This window comes from Schistocerca serialis, chromosome 10, assembly GCF_023864345.2.
Source record: "Schistocerca serialis cubense isolate TAMUIC-IGC-003099 chromosome 10, iqSchSeri2.2, whole genome shotgun sequence".
Taxonomy (NCBI): Eukaryota; Metazoa; Arthropoda; class Insecta; order Orthoptera; family Acrididae; genus Schistocerca; species Schistocerca serialis.
The window spans coordinates 201,292,672-201,309,941 of record NC_064647.1 but is presented as its reverse complement, the minus strand read 5'-3'; positions in this window follow the sequence as shown (position 1 = coordinate 201,309,941).

The following is a 17,270-nucleotide window of genomic DNA, read 5'->3' as shown; positions in this document are numbered from 1 at the left end:
AGTTCGAGTAACGAAGATTTTTGTGAGGTAAGTGATTTGTGAAAGGTATATGTTAATGTTAGTCAGGGCCATTCTTTTGTAGGGATTTTTGAAAGTCAGATTGCGTTGCGCTAAAAATATTGTGTGTCAGTTTAGTGAGAATCAGAATAAGCAAACAAGCGAAATGTCTGAGTACGTTCAGTTCTGCTCAGCTGTTTGAAAATAAAATAACGAAATGGGTTTATCAGCACAGTAATTCAACAATTTTTCTAAGGGGACGTTTGAATTGTTCGTCCGAAATACAAAAATGCGTCCGATCACCTCAGAGGTATGTGTACAACTACTTCACTCTGCGGCAATAAGAAGATTCCAAAGGGTTTACAGTTTTTCTTGACAAATGAATTTCTATTAGTTTAGATTATTATTTTATAAATGAATCCAGCAACAAACATAATAAACAGTACAGTACAGAAAATTTAAGTGTGCCGAATATTTCGTAATTTCAAATGTTTCTAGAGAACTGTACATTCAGAACTAGTACATATCCATTGCAGCAACGAAAATAAATCAATTCCATTTCATACATTTTAGGCTGGCATATAACCCATTTTGTATAAAATTATATGAAATTTTTTAGAAAAACAGCTGAGAAAATGTTGACCTGTCTAAAATTCGAAAAATATTACTAGTATCGACTACTGCTGTTGGGAAAAAGTAATACAAGAGAAGGATATCCTTTACCAACGTGACGTAAAGAAAATTTATTCTATTTTTGTGTCACTATTCATTTCTCGATCATGTCGCAGCTTGTGAAATTGGGTTGATGTTCCACATGTTAAGCTCGGAGCTGTCCATGTTTCTATTTTGCTTCTTTTTTCACACTTCAGTACACCTTCTTTCTGTTTCCAAAAAATAGTTCAAATGGCTCTGAGCACTATGGGACTCAACATCTGAGGTCATAAGCCCCCTAGAACTTAGAACTACTTAAACCTATCTAACCTAAGGACATCACACACATCCATGCCCGAGGCAGGATTCGAACCTGCGACCGTAGCGGTCGCGCGGTTCCAGACTGAAGCGCCTAGAACCGCTCGGCCACATCGGCCGGCGTGTTTTCACGTGCGATCTTTGTTCAGTTTTTTACTATCCACTGGGCCATTTTACGATTAAATCTGAGGAGGAACAGTGGGGAGTTACCATTATTAGGGCAAGTCTCTATACAACATTCGGAGACTCATCAAAAACTGTGATTAACAACTCTGATATTGTCTCGACAGTCTGGTATCTACCTTACTGTTCCATGCGGTCGTTCCACTTTATATAGCTCGGTACGCTTGCTCCCAGATATTTTATGTGTGTGACTTCTTCCAATTCTGTTTCTGATTGTTCTGTTCCAAAGCTCTTCACCGTTTATGCGCCAATAAATACAGAAAAACCACCAGGATAACTGCACTTAAAACAGCGCCATTGTTCACAGCCCATAAAACTGACACGTCTTACGACAGCTTTTGACACTCTTTGTGATCTACGGTTCAGTTGATGCGCACGACCCAGGCCCACGAACATCACTGCTTTAATAGGGAGTCGCTAATTTCTTCGGGCGCCGCAATACGAAACGGCGTAAACGTCGCCGCGCTATTACGCCAGACCCTCGTAAACAGAAGAGAGCCGCTCACATAGCCAGGGAGATGGGACGCCGCAAATCCCGTTTGCTGTGACGCTTCACGCCCCCTGCGCGCGTAGGCAACCCGTCGCGTCGTTTCGTGCATTCCGCAATGCACTGCGCCGTGTTCGCATGCTGTGGGCGGGAGGACGACGAGACGCTACACAGACGAACGGTGAAACACTGTTCTTCAAGGGGGTGCACGCAGGCTGGTAACACCTCTCTATAATACTGGGTACCTTTTATCAGAAACTATTTGGAATAAAAATATTTAAAAGCTGCAGCTGCAGCCAGGCACAGTTACTAAACACAGCCTTCCGAAATTCCTTCGCCAAAGAAGACGAAGTAAATATTCCAGAATATGAACCAAGAACAGCTGCAAACGTGAGTACCATAACACTATGTGATCAAAGGTATCCGGACACCCCCAAAAACATACGTCTTTCATCTTCAATAAAATTCTTCAGGGTATCAGACCGCATCGTCATAATTTAAAATGCGCCAACGTTTCGGCCAGCGTTGCAGCTAGCCTTCATCAGGGCCTTACGTTAACTGCTAAATGAACATACTTGATTCCTTAAATAGCTGCACGAGAAAACCGTGTCGTTACTTGATTGGCTGTAAAAGGAGGAGGAGGAGGGGTGAGAGGTACGCTAACGAAGAGAGCGTACAGGATAAGCGACGAAGAACATCTGAAGACAGAACTTGAACGCCTCAGGTCCATCTTCGGAACTAATGGCTATGGGAAGCAGATGACAGACAGCACCATGTCGACAAGGGAGAAGACTAATAGGGAAGAGGAGAAGGAGGCACAGAGCATTGCTGTGTTACCATATGTACAAGGGGTCACCGAACGTATTGGCAAAATTCTACGAAAAGCCGACATCAAACCAATTTTCCGAAGCAGAAACAAAATATCAGACATGCTCGGTTCTACCAAGGATGCAGTTGACAAACTACACACAGCTGGCGTGTATGAAATTGGTTGTGCGTGTGGATTAGTCTACATAGGTGAGACGGGACGTCCGATTAGCACAAGGCTCTCGGAACATGAAAGATATATCCGCCTGAAACAACACACTAAGTCAGCAGTGGCGGAACACCGAGCGGGAAACCAATATTATTTCAAGGAGCCCGCGTCCTGGCGAAACAGCCACTCACTTTCAAAAGAAAGATTAGAGAGGCGATAGAAATAGCCAAAAGACCCGCCAACATGAATAGAGAGGACGGGTACAAGCTTCCGAGGTCTTGGCTGCCTGCAATAGCAGAACTACCGAGCGGCGGCAGAGCCGTGGCGGCCCATGCAGACACGCGGAGAGCCGCAGTAGTGGTCGCGAGCACACAAAGCAATGGCACGCCGCAGCCGGCTTCTGGACAGCATGGAAACAGTGTGACGTCACAGCCATCACCTATTCGCTATTCGTCCGTTTCCTCCAATGGGGTGGATTAATATAAAGACCAATAGAAAACAGCTATTTCAGCCAATGACAGATAATAAAGGAAACACCAGAAAAGCATACCTTTCACCCCTCCTCCTCCTCCTTTTACAGCCAATCAAGTAACGACACGGTTTTCTCGTGCAGCTATTTAAGGAACCAAGTGTGTTCATTTAGCAGTTAACGTAAGGCCCTGGTGAAGGCTAGTTGCAACGCTGGCCGAAACATTGGCGCATTTTAAATTATGACGATGCGGTCTGATACCCTGAAGGATTTTATTGAAGAAGACAACGGCCGCGGAAGCCTACGCTTACATACGTCTTTCATATTAGGTGCATTGTGCTGCCACCTGCTGCCAGGTGCTCCACATCAGTGACTTCAGTAGTCATTAGACATCGTGAGAGAGCAGAATGAGTTGCTCCGCGGAACTCACGTACTTAGAATGTGGTCGGGTGTCATTTCTGTCACACGTCTGACTGCGAGATTTCCACACTTATAAACATCCCTAGGTCCACTGTTTCCGATGTGATAGTGAAGTGGAAACGTGAACGGACACGTACAGCACAAAAGCGTACAACCTCGTCTGTTGATAGAGACCGCCAACATTTGAATAGGGCAGGAATATGTAATAGGCACACGTCTATCCAGATCATCACACAAGAATTCCGAAATGCATCAGGATCCACTGCAGGTACTGTGATAGTTAGGGCGGAGATGAGAAAACTTGGATTTCATGGTCGAGCGGCTACTCACAAGCCACACAACACGCCGGTAAATGCCAAACAACGCCTCACTTGGTGTAAGGAGCGTAAACATTGGACGATTAAACAGTGGAAAAAACGTTGTGTGGAGTGACGAATCACGGTACACAATGTGGCGATCCGGTGGCAGGGTGTGGGTGTGGCGAATGCTCTGTGAACGTGTGTAGTGCCGACAGTAAAATTCGGAGGCGGTGATGTTATGGTGTGGTCGTGTTTTTCATGGAGGAGGCTAGGACCCCTTGTTGTTTTGCATGACACTATCACAGGACAGGTGTACATTGATGTATTAAGCACCTTGCTTACCACTGTTGAAGAACAATTCAGGGATGGCGATTGCATCTTTAAACACGATCGAGCCGGCCGATGTGGCCGAGCGGTTCTAGGCGCTACAGTCTGGAACCGCGCGACCGCAACGGTCGCAGGTTCGAATCCTGCCTCGGGCATGGATGTGTGTGATGTCCTTAGGTTAGTTAGGTTTAAGTAGTTCTAAGTTCTAGGGGACTGATGACCTCAGAAGTTAAGTCCCATAGTGCTCAGAGCCAACACGATCGAGCACCTGTTCATAATGCACGGCCTGTGACGAAGTGGTTACACGACAATAATATCCCTGTAATGGACTGGCCTGCACAGAGTCCTGACCTGAATCCTATAGAACACCTTTGGGATGTTCTGGAATGCCGACTTCGTGCCAGGCCTCATCGACCGATATCGATACCTCTCCTCAGTACAGCACTCCGTGAAGAAAAGGGCTGCCATTCCCCAAGAAAAGTTTCAGCACCTTATTCAACGTATGCCTGCGAGAATGGAAGCTGTCATCAACGTCGTATTGAATTCCAGCATTACCGATGGAAGGCGCCACGAACTTGTAAGTCATTTTCAGCCAGTTGTCGGATACTTTTGATCATATAGTGTAGAGGTAGATATTCTCACAATAGTGAAGCACCTTAAATCACTTAATAAAAGCAAGTTTTCCGGTCCACATTCTGTATCAGTTAGGTTGTTTTCGTACTATGCTGCTGCAATAGCTCCATAATTAACAATAATATACAACCGCTCGCTCGACGAAAGATCCGTACCCAAAGACTGAAAAGTTGCACAGGTCACACCAATATTCAAGAAAGGCAACAGGAGTAATCCACTAAATTACAGGCCCATATCATTAACGTCGATATACAGCAAGATTCTGGAACATAGGTTGTGTTCGAACATTATGAATTACTTCGAAGAGGACGGTGTATTGACACACAGTCAACACTGGTTTAAAAAACATCGTTCTTGTGAAACACAACTAGCTCTTTACTCACACGAAGTGTTGAGTGCTATTGACAAGGGATTTGAAACAGATTCCGTATTTCTGGATTTCCGGAAGGCTTTTGACACTGTACTACAGAAGCGGCTTGTAGCGAAATTGCGTGCCTAAGCAATATCGTCTCAGTTATGTGACTGGATCCGTGATTTCCTGTCAGAAAGGTCACAGTTCGTAGTAATAGACGCAAAGTCATGGACTAAAACATAAGTGATTTCTGGCGTGTTATAGGCCCTCTGCTGTTCCTTATCTATGTAAACGATTTAGGAGACAATCTGAGCAGTCGTGTTAGGATGTTTGCAGATGATGCTGTCGTTTATCGTCTAGAAAGTTATCAGAGGATCAAAGCCAACTGCAAAACGGTTTAGAAAAAGGTATCCGTATTGTGCGGGAATTGGAAGTTGACCCTAAATAATAAAAAAGTGTGAGGTCATCCACATGAGTGCCAAAATGAATCCGGTAAACTTCGGTTACGATAAATCAACCAAATCTAAAGGCCACTGATTCTGCTAAATATGTAGGAACTATAATTATGAACAACTTAAACTGGGAAGAACACACAGAAAATTCTGTGGGGAAGGCGAACCGAAGACTGCTATTTACTGACAGAACACAGTTGGAACAGATCTATCAACGAGAGACTGCCTACACAACGCTTGCCAGTACTCTGTTGGAGCACCAGATAGGATTGACATCGAGAAAGTTGGAAGAAAGGCGACAAGTTTCGTATTACAGAGAAACAGGGTAGAGATTGTCACGGACATGATACAGGATCTGAGGTGGACATCACTAAAACAAAGGCGCTCCTCGTTGCAGCGAGAGCTTCTAATGAAGTTTAAATCACCAGCTTCCTTCTCTAAATGTGAAGATATTTTGTTGATGCAGCCTTACGTAGGGAGAAACGATCATCATAATAAAATAAGGGAAATCAGAACTCGTACGGAAAGGTAGAGGTGTTCGTTTTTACCGTGCGCTCTTCGAAAGTGGAATAATGGGGAACTATTGTGAAGGTGGTTCGGTGAAGCCCCTGCCAGGGGCTTAAGTGTGATTTGCAGGTACCAATGTTGATGGAAATTTAGATGTGGATATGGCTTTTAGGTTACTCATTGCTTACGGCCTTAACAGAATGACTTGGTTAGTTTTAAGATAATATCATTTTTCTAAATAGTAGACGTCAAAATAAGAATACGTCCACATTTGTCTGTGTACGTAACCCTATAACTTCTTTGATATTTACGAAATAGGAAAACGTCTGCGTTATAACACACAGAATTCTGAGATTAGTGTACGTGTAATTTTGAACAAATTCTATTAAGTAGAAGTTGAGAAAAAGTGCTCTTTATTCTTAAAAAATACAACTTACTGGAAACAGCCATTAAAGTTACAGTTGAATTCCAGCTCCATAGATGAGTTGACTGCATCTCATCTTGTAATGTCATTTTTCCTGCCATCTTCGTTGTCGTGCCCTTGTTTCAAGGTCTCCAGTAGCTGTCTCTTATGCGTTAACGCTTTCTTTATACAAATATTACATTTGTTTCGCTGTGAAACGACCAACAGCTTGTCGCAGACATTTCAGGATGTCGCTCCTTGCAACATTTCCTTCCTCGAACTTCGCCACTGAATCAAAGACACTAAAAGTGCAGTATACTAATTGAAACTACACGGTCTTGGGAATACTGTCTCAGATTACGCTGTTGATGGAGTCGTGGGATTCTACCTCCTGCCATGAAGACATTTCTTCAATACTGTAACATCTGATAAATCTTTCATAGTTTCTTTCAAGACATCCACTATGGCAAAAGGCGTAACTGATTCGCAAATAAATTCCTCGCCATTTTTCTGCGATCTGTTGTGTTTGAATCCTGGAGGGCATAGCCCATTAATAGGTCTGGCGTCTTTTAAACAGAGGTGAAACAAAACTGCTCATACAGCTTTTCTCATATCTTCTACGCTATTAACATTTTTCCTGATGGCCACACCGTAATAATTTTCGATTTTGTCTATGATAAATTCTGTGAGTCTATTCTTATCATCTAATATTCTGCCATTCTCCAGTTTCTTCCACTTGTATGCCGTTTTCAGTTGTCACAATCACGTATCCTGTGCACTCTAGTTTAGTGGTAGTTACACTTTCTCTGTATGCTTCTATTTGTCAACTGCTTTGAAGGCTTTCGAATTCCTGTCTCTAAACAACTGACGAGTCTTACCTTCTTCAGTTGTTCAGATTCTTGGAAAATGAGTGAATAAACCAGAAATAAGGTAATAATATGAATGTATTATTATCACTGAAAAAGGGACATTCTACAGACTGTCAATGAAAAAAAAATTGAAAATTTCAAGATTTCGACCGGTAAAGGGTCCCTTAAGGGGAGGTTTACTATCTTTTGGTTCAAAAAATCGATTTTTTTAAAATTGCATTTTTGCATCCATAAAAGTGTTTAGAATCCATCCCTGAAACTGTTTTTCCGAATACGGAACGGAAATGTTTGTCATTCGCGGTTGAACAAAAAAGATTCACCTGCCAGAAATCGGTCCTTTTCACGCACTAGTTTTTTTTTATTTCGGAGGACGAGTTATTGTACCGGTGCTTGGTAGGAAACACACAAAATTCAAATGAAAGTTTGAACGCGTGTGTTTGGAAGTTAGCCCCCAAGCATCTGCATTCTGGTGCGAAGACGGTGGAGATTGCGACTTTCCTGGCAGTGAGCAGCTTCAATAAAGGGTATTCAGCAATTCTGAAGACCATGACAACGGTGGGCGTCGCCCTGGGACTCTATTCGACGCAGTTCGCCTAGCATTCGGACGACCACCGGATTCAAGCGGTCGAAAACCGTTTTTTCACCGGCCGTACGAGCGGCTCTGGAGCAGCGCAGGATGGCCCAGGTCGAGCAGAACGCCATCTGTGAGGAAGAGGAAGGACTAGTTTTTATCGACCCGGAATAGCAGGTTGAACGTACGTTGCATAATATTGCATTTATATGCAGTCAAAACTTCAAACGCGTTTTTCTCGAAATGACTTTTTTTTTTAATCGCGCGTTATGATAACTTCAAATCTACTGAACCGATTGGCATGATTCTTTGTTTCCGACAAAGCTAATTAAATTGTCTAAGAGTTGTACCAATTTTATTCCTATCCATCAACTATAAATATTTTTACTTGGCTGACGAAGTCGAAAAATCGATGAAAGAATCCCTATTTTTTTCAAATGGCCGCCATTTTGTTTCCTATGGTCCAAATAACTTACGCGAGGTACAACTCCTGAAGACTCTTCTATACTTGGCCAACGTCGACTCAGTTTTGATTTCAGACGAGACGGCTTACCTGTGACATACCGCGCGTGGAGGTCTACATCGAAATTTTGTTTCGTTCCGACGGCACTTCCGTCTTTGCTCTTCGACATTTCCAGTCGAAAAAGTTCCGGTTTAGAGGAAATATCAATAAACATTTTGACCAAATTTGGCATTGATATCTATAACACATCCCTAGAAAAAAAATTCTCAAAGATCATGCTTTTTTCGGGTCAAAGATAGTAAACCTCCCCTTAATGAAGGAGTTAATTCACGTGCTTTTAGTTTTAACAGTTTTAGTGTGGAAAAAGTCATGATCCACCGCCAAAAGCTAGTAATAAATTCTCCTTTTTTCCAGACTGCTCCAGTATGATCTTTACACCTTTGATAAGTTTTATCACTTTGATCACGTGCCTTTCAGAAATGGGGATGGGTAGAAAGGTGCAGTTTGCGACATGATATTCAGTCAAAACTAAAGTTCGATTTTAAATATTTTGTTATTTTGCAGGTTAGTTATTGATGAAAATGGTTACCCCAAGCAGATGATGCCATGTGTAGAATGGTTGATGGAGAAAATATCTGACACCAAGCTTCAGAAGATCTTTCGGACACGTTAGAGAAGTAGATCACCATGACCTCCGATCATCAGACAGCATTGCACGAGGTTCTAGGACACCGAAAGCGTCACGAAGAAGACGAGTTCTGGGTGTCTGAGCACCAGTGACGCAGATGCAGAACTGGTTCAACAGGGATTTAGCTTGAGCACGATCCAAATCAATCTGTAAGGCGTCCCAATAACTGCACCAACCACAATGCACAGGGTTTTACACAAGAGGCTCGAGCTTCGTACCCACAAGGTGTAACTGCTGCATGTGCTCAAAACTGATGAGAGGCGAAAGCGAAAAGCATTTGCAGCTGAAATTCGGAGGTGTGTCGTCGATGACCCAGACTATCCGTAAACGCTGATATTTGTGGACAGAACTTGCCCTCGCGTATCCGGGAAATTAGGTCGACACTGTGTGAGTGTCTGGGGCTCTGAAAAGACATACATTAGCATGGAAACTGTGTGTGACTCATGTGATGGATCTTATTTTGGTTTAGCCATAAACTATATGTCATTTAATAAATATCGGAACACTGTGCAGGGCAAAGATGCAATATAAACACACCCTCGCCAAAAGTAGATATGTACGAAAAGAAAGATGAACATATATCTGTATTCTAACGTCTCCGTAAGCTGATATCAAATTGTTCAGTCTTTCCAACTATCTGCCTCTTCCTGTCCGTGATTCTGGGTGGACGTATTGCGTGTACGTCAGGCAACAATATATAAATTTGTGTAAAAGTTTTTATATATTCTGGAAAAGGAGGTAGTGTCTTTCATTTCTAAATTGCTCATCCTGAAAATGATAGTTGGATACACCGTAAGCTGCAATCTTCGGATAAAACAGCGAGGTTATTTTTGATTGTATTGTTACGTATCCCCGTGCACTTTGATTTCATATACACTTTGATTGAATGTAAAAGAATGTTATTCATTTGCTTGGTAGTAATAAAATCATGGATTGAACTTTTATGATCTTTGGTTATAATACAGTTTATATTGCATAACACTTTAAGTAAACTAAGTGCTGATTATCCTTGCAAACACAAAAGATAAAATGCAGTTCTCACTACTGGTTTCTGTAGTTGAAAATTTGTGCATTCTGACCTATTATGTGGGGATACGCACAACACTAAAAGCTTTAATGCTGTGCATGTATGATCTTTAATTTGCAAAACTATGTATGACCTTTGGAGATAAGAGAACGACTTGTATGAATATCAAGAGCTCAGATGGAAACCCAGTTCTAAGCAAAGAAGGGAAAGCAGAAAGGTGGAAGGAGTATATAGAGGGTCTATACAAGGGCTATGTACTTGAGGACAATGTTATGGAAATGGAAGAGGATGTAGATGAAGATGAAATGGGAGATATGATACTGCGTGAAGAGTTTGACAGAGCACTGAAAGACCTGAGTCGAAACAAGGCCTCCGGAGTAGACAATATTCCATTGGAACTACTGGCGGCTGTGGGAGAGCCAGTCCTGACAAAACTCTACCATCTGGTGAGCAAGATGTATGAAACAGGCGAAATACCCTCAGACTTCAAGAAGAATATAATAATTCCAATCCCAAAGAAAGCAGGTGTTGACAGATGTGAAAATTACCGAACTATCAGCTTAATAAGTCACAGCTGCAAAATACTAACACGAATTCTTTACAGACGAATGGAAAAACTAGTAGAAGCAACCTCGGGGAAGATCAGTTTGGATTCCGTAGAAACACTGGAACACGTGAGGCAATACTGACATTACGACTTATCTTAGAAGAAAGATTAAGGAAAGGCAAACCTACGTTTCTAGCATTTGTAGACTTAGAGAAAGCTTTTGACAATGTTGACTGGAATACTCTCTTTAAAATTCTAAAGGTGGCAGGGGTAAAATACAGGGAGCGAAAGGCTATTTACAATTTGTACAGAAACCAGATGGCAGTTATAAGAGTCGAGGGACATGAAAGGGGTTGGGAAGGGAGTAAGACAGGGTTGTAGCCTCTCCCCGATGTTGTTCAATCTGTATATTGAGCAAGCAGTAAAGGAAACAAAAGAAAAATTCGGAGTAGGTGTTAAAATTCATGGAGAAGAAATAAAAACTTTGAGGTTCGCCGATGACATTGTAATTCTGTCAGAGACAGCAAAGGACTTGGAAGAGCAGTTGAATGGAATGGACAGTGTCTTGAAAGGAGGATATAAGATGAACATCAACAAAAGCAAAACAAGGATAATGGAATGTAGACTAATTAAGTCGGGTGATGCTGAGGGAATTAGATTAGGAAATGAGGCACTTAAAGTAGTAAAGGAGTTTTGCTATTTGGGGAGCAAAATAACTGATGATGGTCGAAGTAGAGAGGATATAAAATGTAGGCTGGCAATGGCAAGGAAAGCGTTTCTGAAGAAGAGAAATTTGTTAACATCCAGTATTGATTTAAGTGTCAGGAAGTCATTTCTGAAAGTATTTGTATGGAGTGTAGGCATGTATGGAAGTGAAACATGGACGATAAATAGTTTGGACAAGAAGAGAAGCTTTCGAAATGTGGTGCTACAGAAGAATGCTGAAGATTAGATGGGTAGATCACATAACTAATGAGGAAGTATTGAATAGGATTGGGGAGAAGGGAAGTTTGTGGCACAACTTGACCAGAAGAAGGGATCGGTTGGTAGGACATGTTCTGAGGCATCAAGGGATCACCAATTTAGTATTGGAGGGCAGCGTGGATGGTAAAAGTCGTAGAGGGAGACCAAGAGATGAATACACTAAGCAGATTCAGAAGGATGTAGGTTGCAGTAGGTACTGGGAGATGAAAAAGCTTGCACAGGATAGAGTAGCATGGAGAGCTGCATCAAACCAGTCTCAGGACTGAAGACCACAACAACAACAATGTTCTCATAACTCTGATCTGGCTTGTTAGACGTGAAACTGTATCATTACTGTAACTGATTACGAAATTAGTCATGTCTTTACTTTAGTCTCTGAAAAGCATTGAAAATTACTCTTATTACATGCACAGAAGCTACAGTATGCAATGCTTGTCATACATAAAAGCTGCAGTGCATTTTTAAAATATTTGAATACTATTGATTGCTACGGCTAACACGAGAGCATGAAACTAAAAATGAAAATTATTTTAATATTATTAGCCAGACCAGATTTCAACACAGCAATCTTTGATCTCACACAAGTAAAGTTTTAACTCTCTGATTTACGTAAATTATTTACATCACTAATATTGCACTAGCAGTTGCCCGTGTCCATCTGAGGATAACATAATAAAATCTGCAATTCTCCTCTGTGGTTTCCGGGAATCTGAAAGAAATAATTTTAATGTACAATCACCTGTCCGCTTAGTTGCGGGAAAACTGCTTTCATTCAGTTAGGCCTATAGTTTGAATTTGCCGCGGCAGCGGCTCCCGCGATCGTGGCGCAGCACTACGTCACAAAAATGCTAAATTCGCTGAAAAGGGCTAAAAATGTGGGATGAAATACTGATCAAGCGAGCTACAAATTATTACAAGTATTTTTAACAATTTCTATATTCAAAATTAACATAAAATTCAAAGTACACACCTTTTTTATACAACAGTACACAATGGCGTCTTTTCTCGATCAAATAACAGATGAAAACAAAGTAAGCTTTCGAGAGAGCGTCACAGGCTCTTACAACACTCACGGCTACAAGAAAACTGCGAGAGTAACCTATACCTTTCACAAATCACTTACCTCACAAAAATCTTCGTTACTCGAACTACTGCAATACAGCGAGCGCCACTACTGCCAGCTAAATAAAAGATTCAAACTACGGAAGGCACTAACTACTGATAGGCATAGTTAGCAAATGAAAGATTTTAATAGAGAACAAACAATGTATTTACCTTAATAGTGTTGAAAAATCATAATATACATAGCAGTTCATGACATCAAGTCTTACAAATTTCAAAACCCCGCCATTTCTCTCCCGACATCCACCACTGCTGGCGGCTCACTTCCAACTGCCGAACGCTATGCGCTGTTAACATCCAGCTGCCCAACACTACAATGGCAGACAACAATGCAAACTAGCCACAGACTGCACACAGCACAGCCAGTGATTTTCATACAGATCGCTACGTGGCGTTACCAATAAGAAAACCTAAACAGCCTACTTACAATATATATATATATATATATATATATATATATATATATATATATATATGTATATATATGTTATATTTCTAATTATCATTGTCTGCGTGTCTGCGCCGGTTGCCACACTCGCCGACCACAGGCGTTATTTGCAAAATTGACATACATAATATTATACAAACATAAAAATTCAAAACGATTATTTTTTTATACAGAATCCACATGATCGATAACTGTTCATACAGAAATGAAATATAAGAAACCAGATAAATGTTTTTTGCATATATTACACCGATTTTTTACAAGTGTCTTGCCAGAGACGTCACAGTATTATACTGTATTCCTTACCACAGAGTTGGACTGTGCATCCTTTTCTTCAAGAAAGAAGATGAAAATATCACTCTGTTCATAGGAGAGTTAATAAGTCATTTAGACTGTTACAGTGGTAATCGCAGCGTGAGACTGTGGAGGTGCGAACTTAGACGCGTGAATTGTTACTGGTCAATGTATCCGCTCGCCACACACCTCGAAATAGTCTACGTTATTCGCATCTCCTTACCTAAATACCAGTATACACTCCAAAGGTAAACGTGCCGTGTCTGAGTAGTGGGGCCATTTCGCTTTTTTGCAGAGGCGTCAATAAAGTAGACTATTTATCAAGATATGTTGTACCAGTTTGCAATCCCGCAGCTCTGAGAACAACAACTCGACATCATGCAGTGATTCCTCAATGAGCCTCCATTGTTAAGCCGCCCTCTCAGCGGACGTGGAAACACACGTGAACGAGGCGCTCGTGACGTCACAGAATGGAATTCGGGGTGAACGAGACATACGAGCCCTACAACGAACTTGTGACGTCACACGTCTGGTTGCCCGCCACACTTCGCAAACACTCGGCTCCGTGCTTGGTCTACGGGAAATCAGTATTTAATTGAAAAGGTACCCACTAAGCGTCTTAATTTCGTCGTGTGCTATCGAGAATTTGCATACATGCAGTCAAGACTTCAAGACTTATAAAACTCGTCTGAAACAGTTGCTCGCTCGCTGCCATAGACGCCTGCTGGCATTCGTAAGACATGCAGTGTCACGTGCTGTGACGTCGTCTTTCTCGTGGGCCTTGGTGGAATTCCATTACAGTGCGGAGTGTGAAATGGAGACGTGGAGACTGAGATAGCAAATCTCGATGATGTACACGTTTCATGGTACCGTGTTTTACGGACAATAAGGCGCTACGGACTATAAGACGCAACTCAATTCTCAAGCAATTTTTTTACAAATAATATCTGTAGCATTTTTATTATTAGATTGCGAACCCAAGAATCTCAGTTTATAAAACCGAACTATAAAATCCCTGAAAATCGTCGTCTGACATTTCTTCTTCTTCTTGCACTTCTCGTTTCTCATCGTCGTCATCGTTGCCCTCTTCACGTATAAGATGGTCCTCACTGCCATCGAGAGCGTTGCTTACGCCGCACTTCTTGAAAAACTTAACAATAATCTCTTCTCTCACTCTATACAACGACTGTTTTATTCACTGTAACACTTGTTTTATTCTACACACATCAAAAATAGTTTTCCATCAGCCCGGTTCCCAGAACTGAAGATAGGCGTTGGCTATGGATATTGTATCAGACACAGTCCCTTTGACTGTTCAAAGGTGTCACTAAACCCACCGAAAGATTTAAACAACCATACAAGAGCAACTCCTATTAGACGGAGGGGGTCCGAAAGCCGATCAGTTCCAGTCATTCCACCAGGAAGGAGGTACACGGATCGTGTTGTCTGCAGTTCAACCATGCCTAGACGGTCAATACCGCTATTCGACCGTGTCCGCATTGTTACTTTGAGCCAGGAAGGGCTTTCAAGAAGGAAAGTGTCTAGGCGCCTCGGAGCGAACCAAAGCGATGCTGTTCGGACATGGAGGAGACACAGAGAGACAGGAACTGTCGATGACATGCCTCGCTCAGGCCACCCAATGACTACTACTGCAGTGGATGACAGCTACCTGCGGATTATGGCTCAGAGGAACCTGACAGCAACGTCACCATGTTGAATAATGCTTTTCGTGCAGTCATAGGACGTCGTGTTACGACTCAAACTGTGCGCAGTAGGCTGCATCATGTCCATGGCTAGATCCATCTTTGCAACCATGACACCATGCAGCTCGGTACAGATGGGCCCAACAACACGCCGAATGGACTGCTCAGGATTGGCATCACGTTCTCTGCACCAATGAGTGTCGCATATGCCTCCAACCAGACAATGGTTTGAGATGTGTTTGGAGGCAACTTGCCTTAGACACACTGTCCAGCGACTGCCCCAAGGTGGAGGGTCCCTGCTGTTTTGGGGTGGCATTATGTGGGGCCGGCGTAAGTAGAGGGACAAGGTTCGTGCCAGGCCACGCTGCATTGTTGCCAAATTTATTCAAGATGGCGGCGATGACGTCATCCAAGATGGCGGCATGTAGACTTGGCAACATCGCATGACGTCATCTAAGATGGCGGATTTTGGACGGAGAATAACCCCAATTGTGCTACGTCCACTAACCTAACCTCAAGAAAAAATGGCGGTAAGTTTGAATTTTGATGGGAAAATAGGCCAATTGTGCTACGTCCACTAACCTTAGCCTCCACAAGAAAAAAAATGGCGGGTCGTTTGAATTCCAACAGGATAATGCATGCAAAGACCATACTTGTCTTTATTATTATTATTGATTATCATTCATTATTATTTATTATCATTCATTATCATTTATTATTATTTATTATTATTGACCTGCCTCCACTAGAAATCCCCTCCAAATTCAATTCCTACATGATAATGGCTGCAAAACCTTACTTCTGTTTATTATTATTATTCATTATTAATTATTAACATTCATTATCATTCATTGTCATTTATTATCATTCATTATCATTTATTATCATTCATTATCATTTATTATTATAGGCCTACCTCCACTAGAAAATTAAGCCAAATTCAAATTCCAACACGATATTCTCTCGAAAACTGTACTTCTATGTATTGTTGAGTGGTACTTAAGTAAATAAATTAGTGAAATCAAAGTGAACTAGGAATTAGAATATAAATGGGAAACTTGGTTTAGTTTAGAGAGTTACATACTGGCATTCAGCGTGCAGAACAGCTGAACAGAAGAGACAATGACCGTGAAGTCAGCAGTTCCACATAAGCGGGCGCTGTCGATTCAGCCGTCAGGGCATCGCCCGATCGGCTCACGTGTTTCTCAGTTGTTGCATGTGAGCAAAGGCCCTTGCCTACATTCCAAGAGCCAATGACCGACGTTAAGAAGATTCTTCGAGAAGCTTTCCAACGTGACGGAAGAGGCAATGATCAGCTCACGTGTTTCTCAGTCGTCACATACGATCAGAGGCCCCCGCCTACATTCCAAGAGCCAATGACCGAGGTCAAGAAGATTCTTCGAGAAGCTTTTCAACGTGACAGAAGAGGCAATGGCCGTGAAGTCGTTCACCTCCAGTGAACTGAAGTGAATAAATACGCGAGACGTGGTGGGCCCGACAGATGAAGACAGATGAAGACAGAGACGAAGACGAGAGACGAAGGAAGAAAGGAAGAGTAGCAGTAGTTTTCAGTCAGTTTCGGTGCTGAAGACCGTCATGCAAGAAGAGACTACATTATGCACAGTCGCACCAAGTCCGCCGCTGTAATGGAATAGCAAGCAGCAGCCGCGGCGCCAGAAGACAGAAGTTAAAAGGTATTGGAAGTCTGATTTTTACGTACCCGGGTGACTCGTGAGGACGGGAAGGAGACGGCCTCACCTCAGCAGTCACCTGTGAGCTGGGATAAAGACCTGACAGCCGAAGACTGGCAAGCGGGAGTCCGTGGTTCGAGTTCGGGACACTGGCCTTGCCCCGCCGCGCCGCTCCGCTGGTCGACGCACGACACACGCGGCCGCTTAGAGAAGAGAAACACTGGGGCGCCACACCCAAGGTATCATCCGATGCACGACTTCGCTCGCAATAGTTAAACCGGCCACCTCGCGCTGCGCGTCTCCCGTCAGCTGGGCGAGACGGCGACACGAGATTCACACCGCTACGCGTAATCAGACGCCGCCGCCGCCGCCGCCGCCGCCGCTGCCGC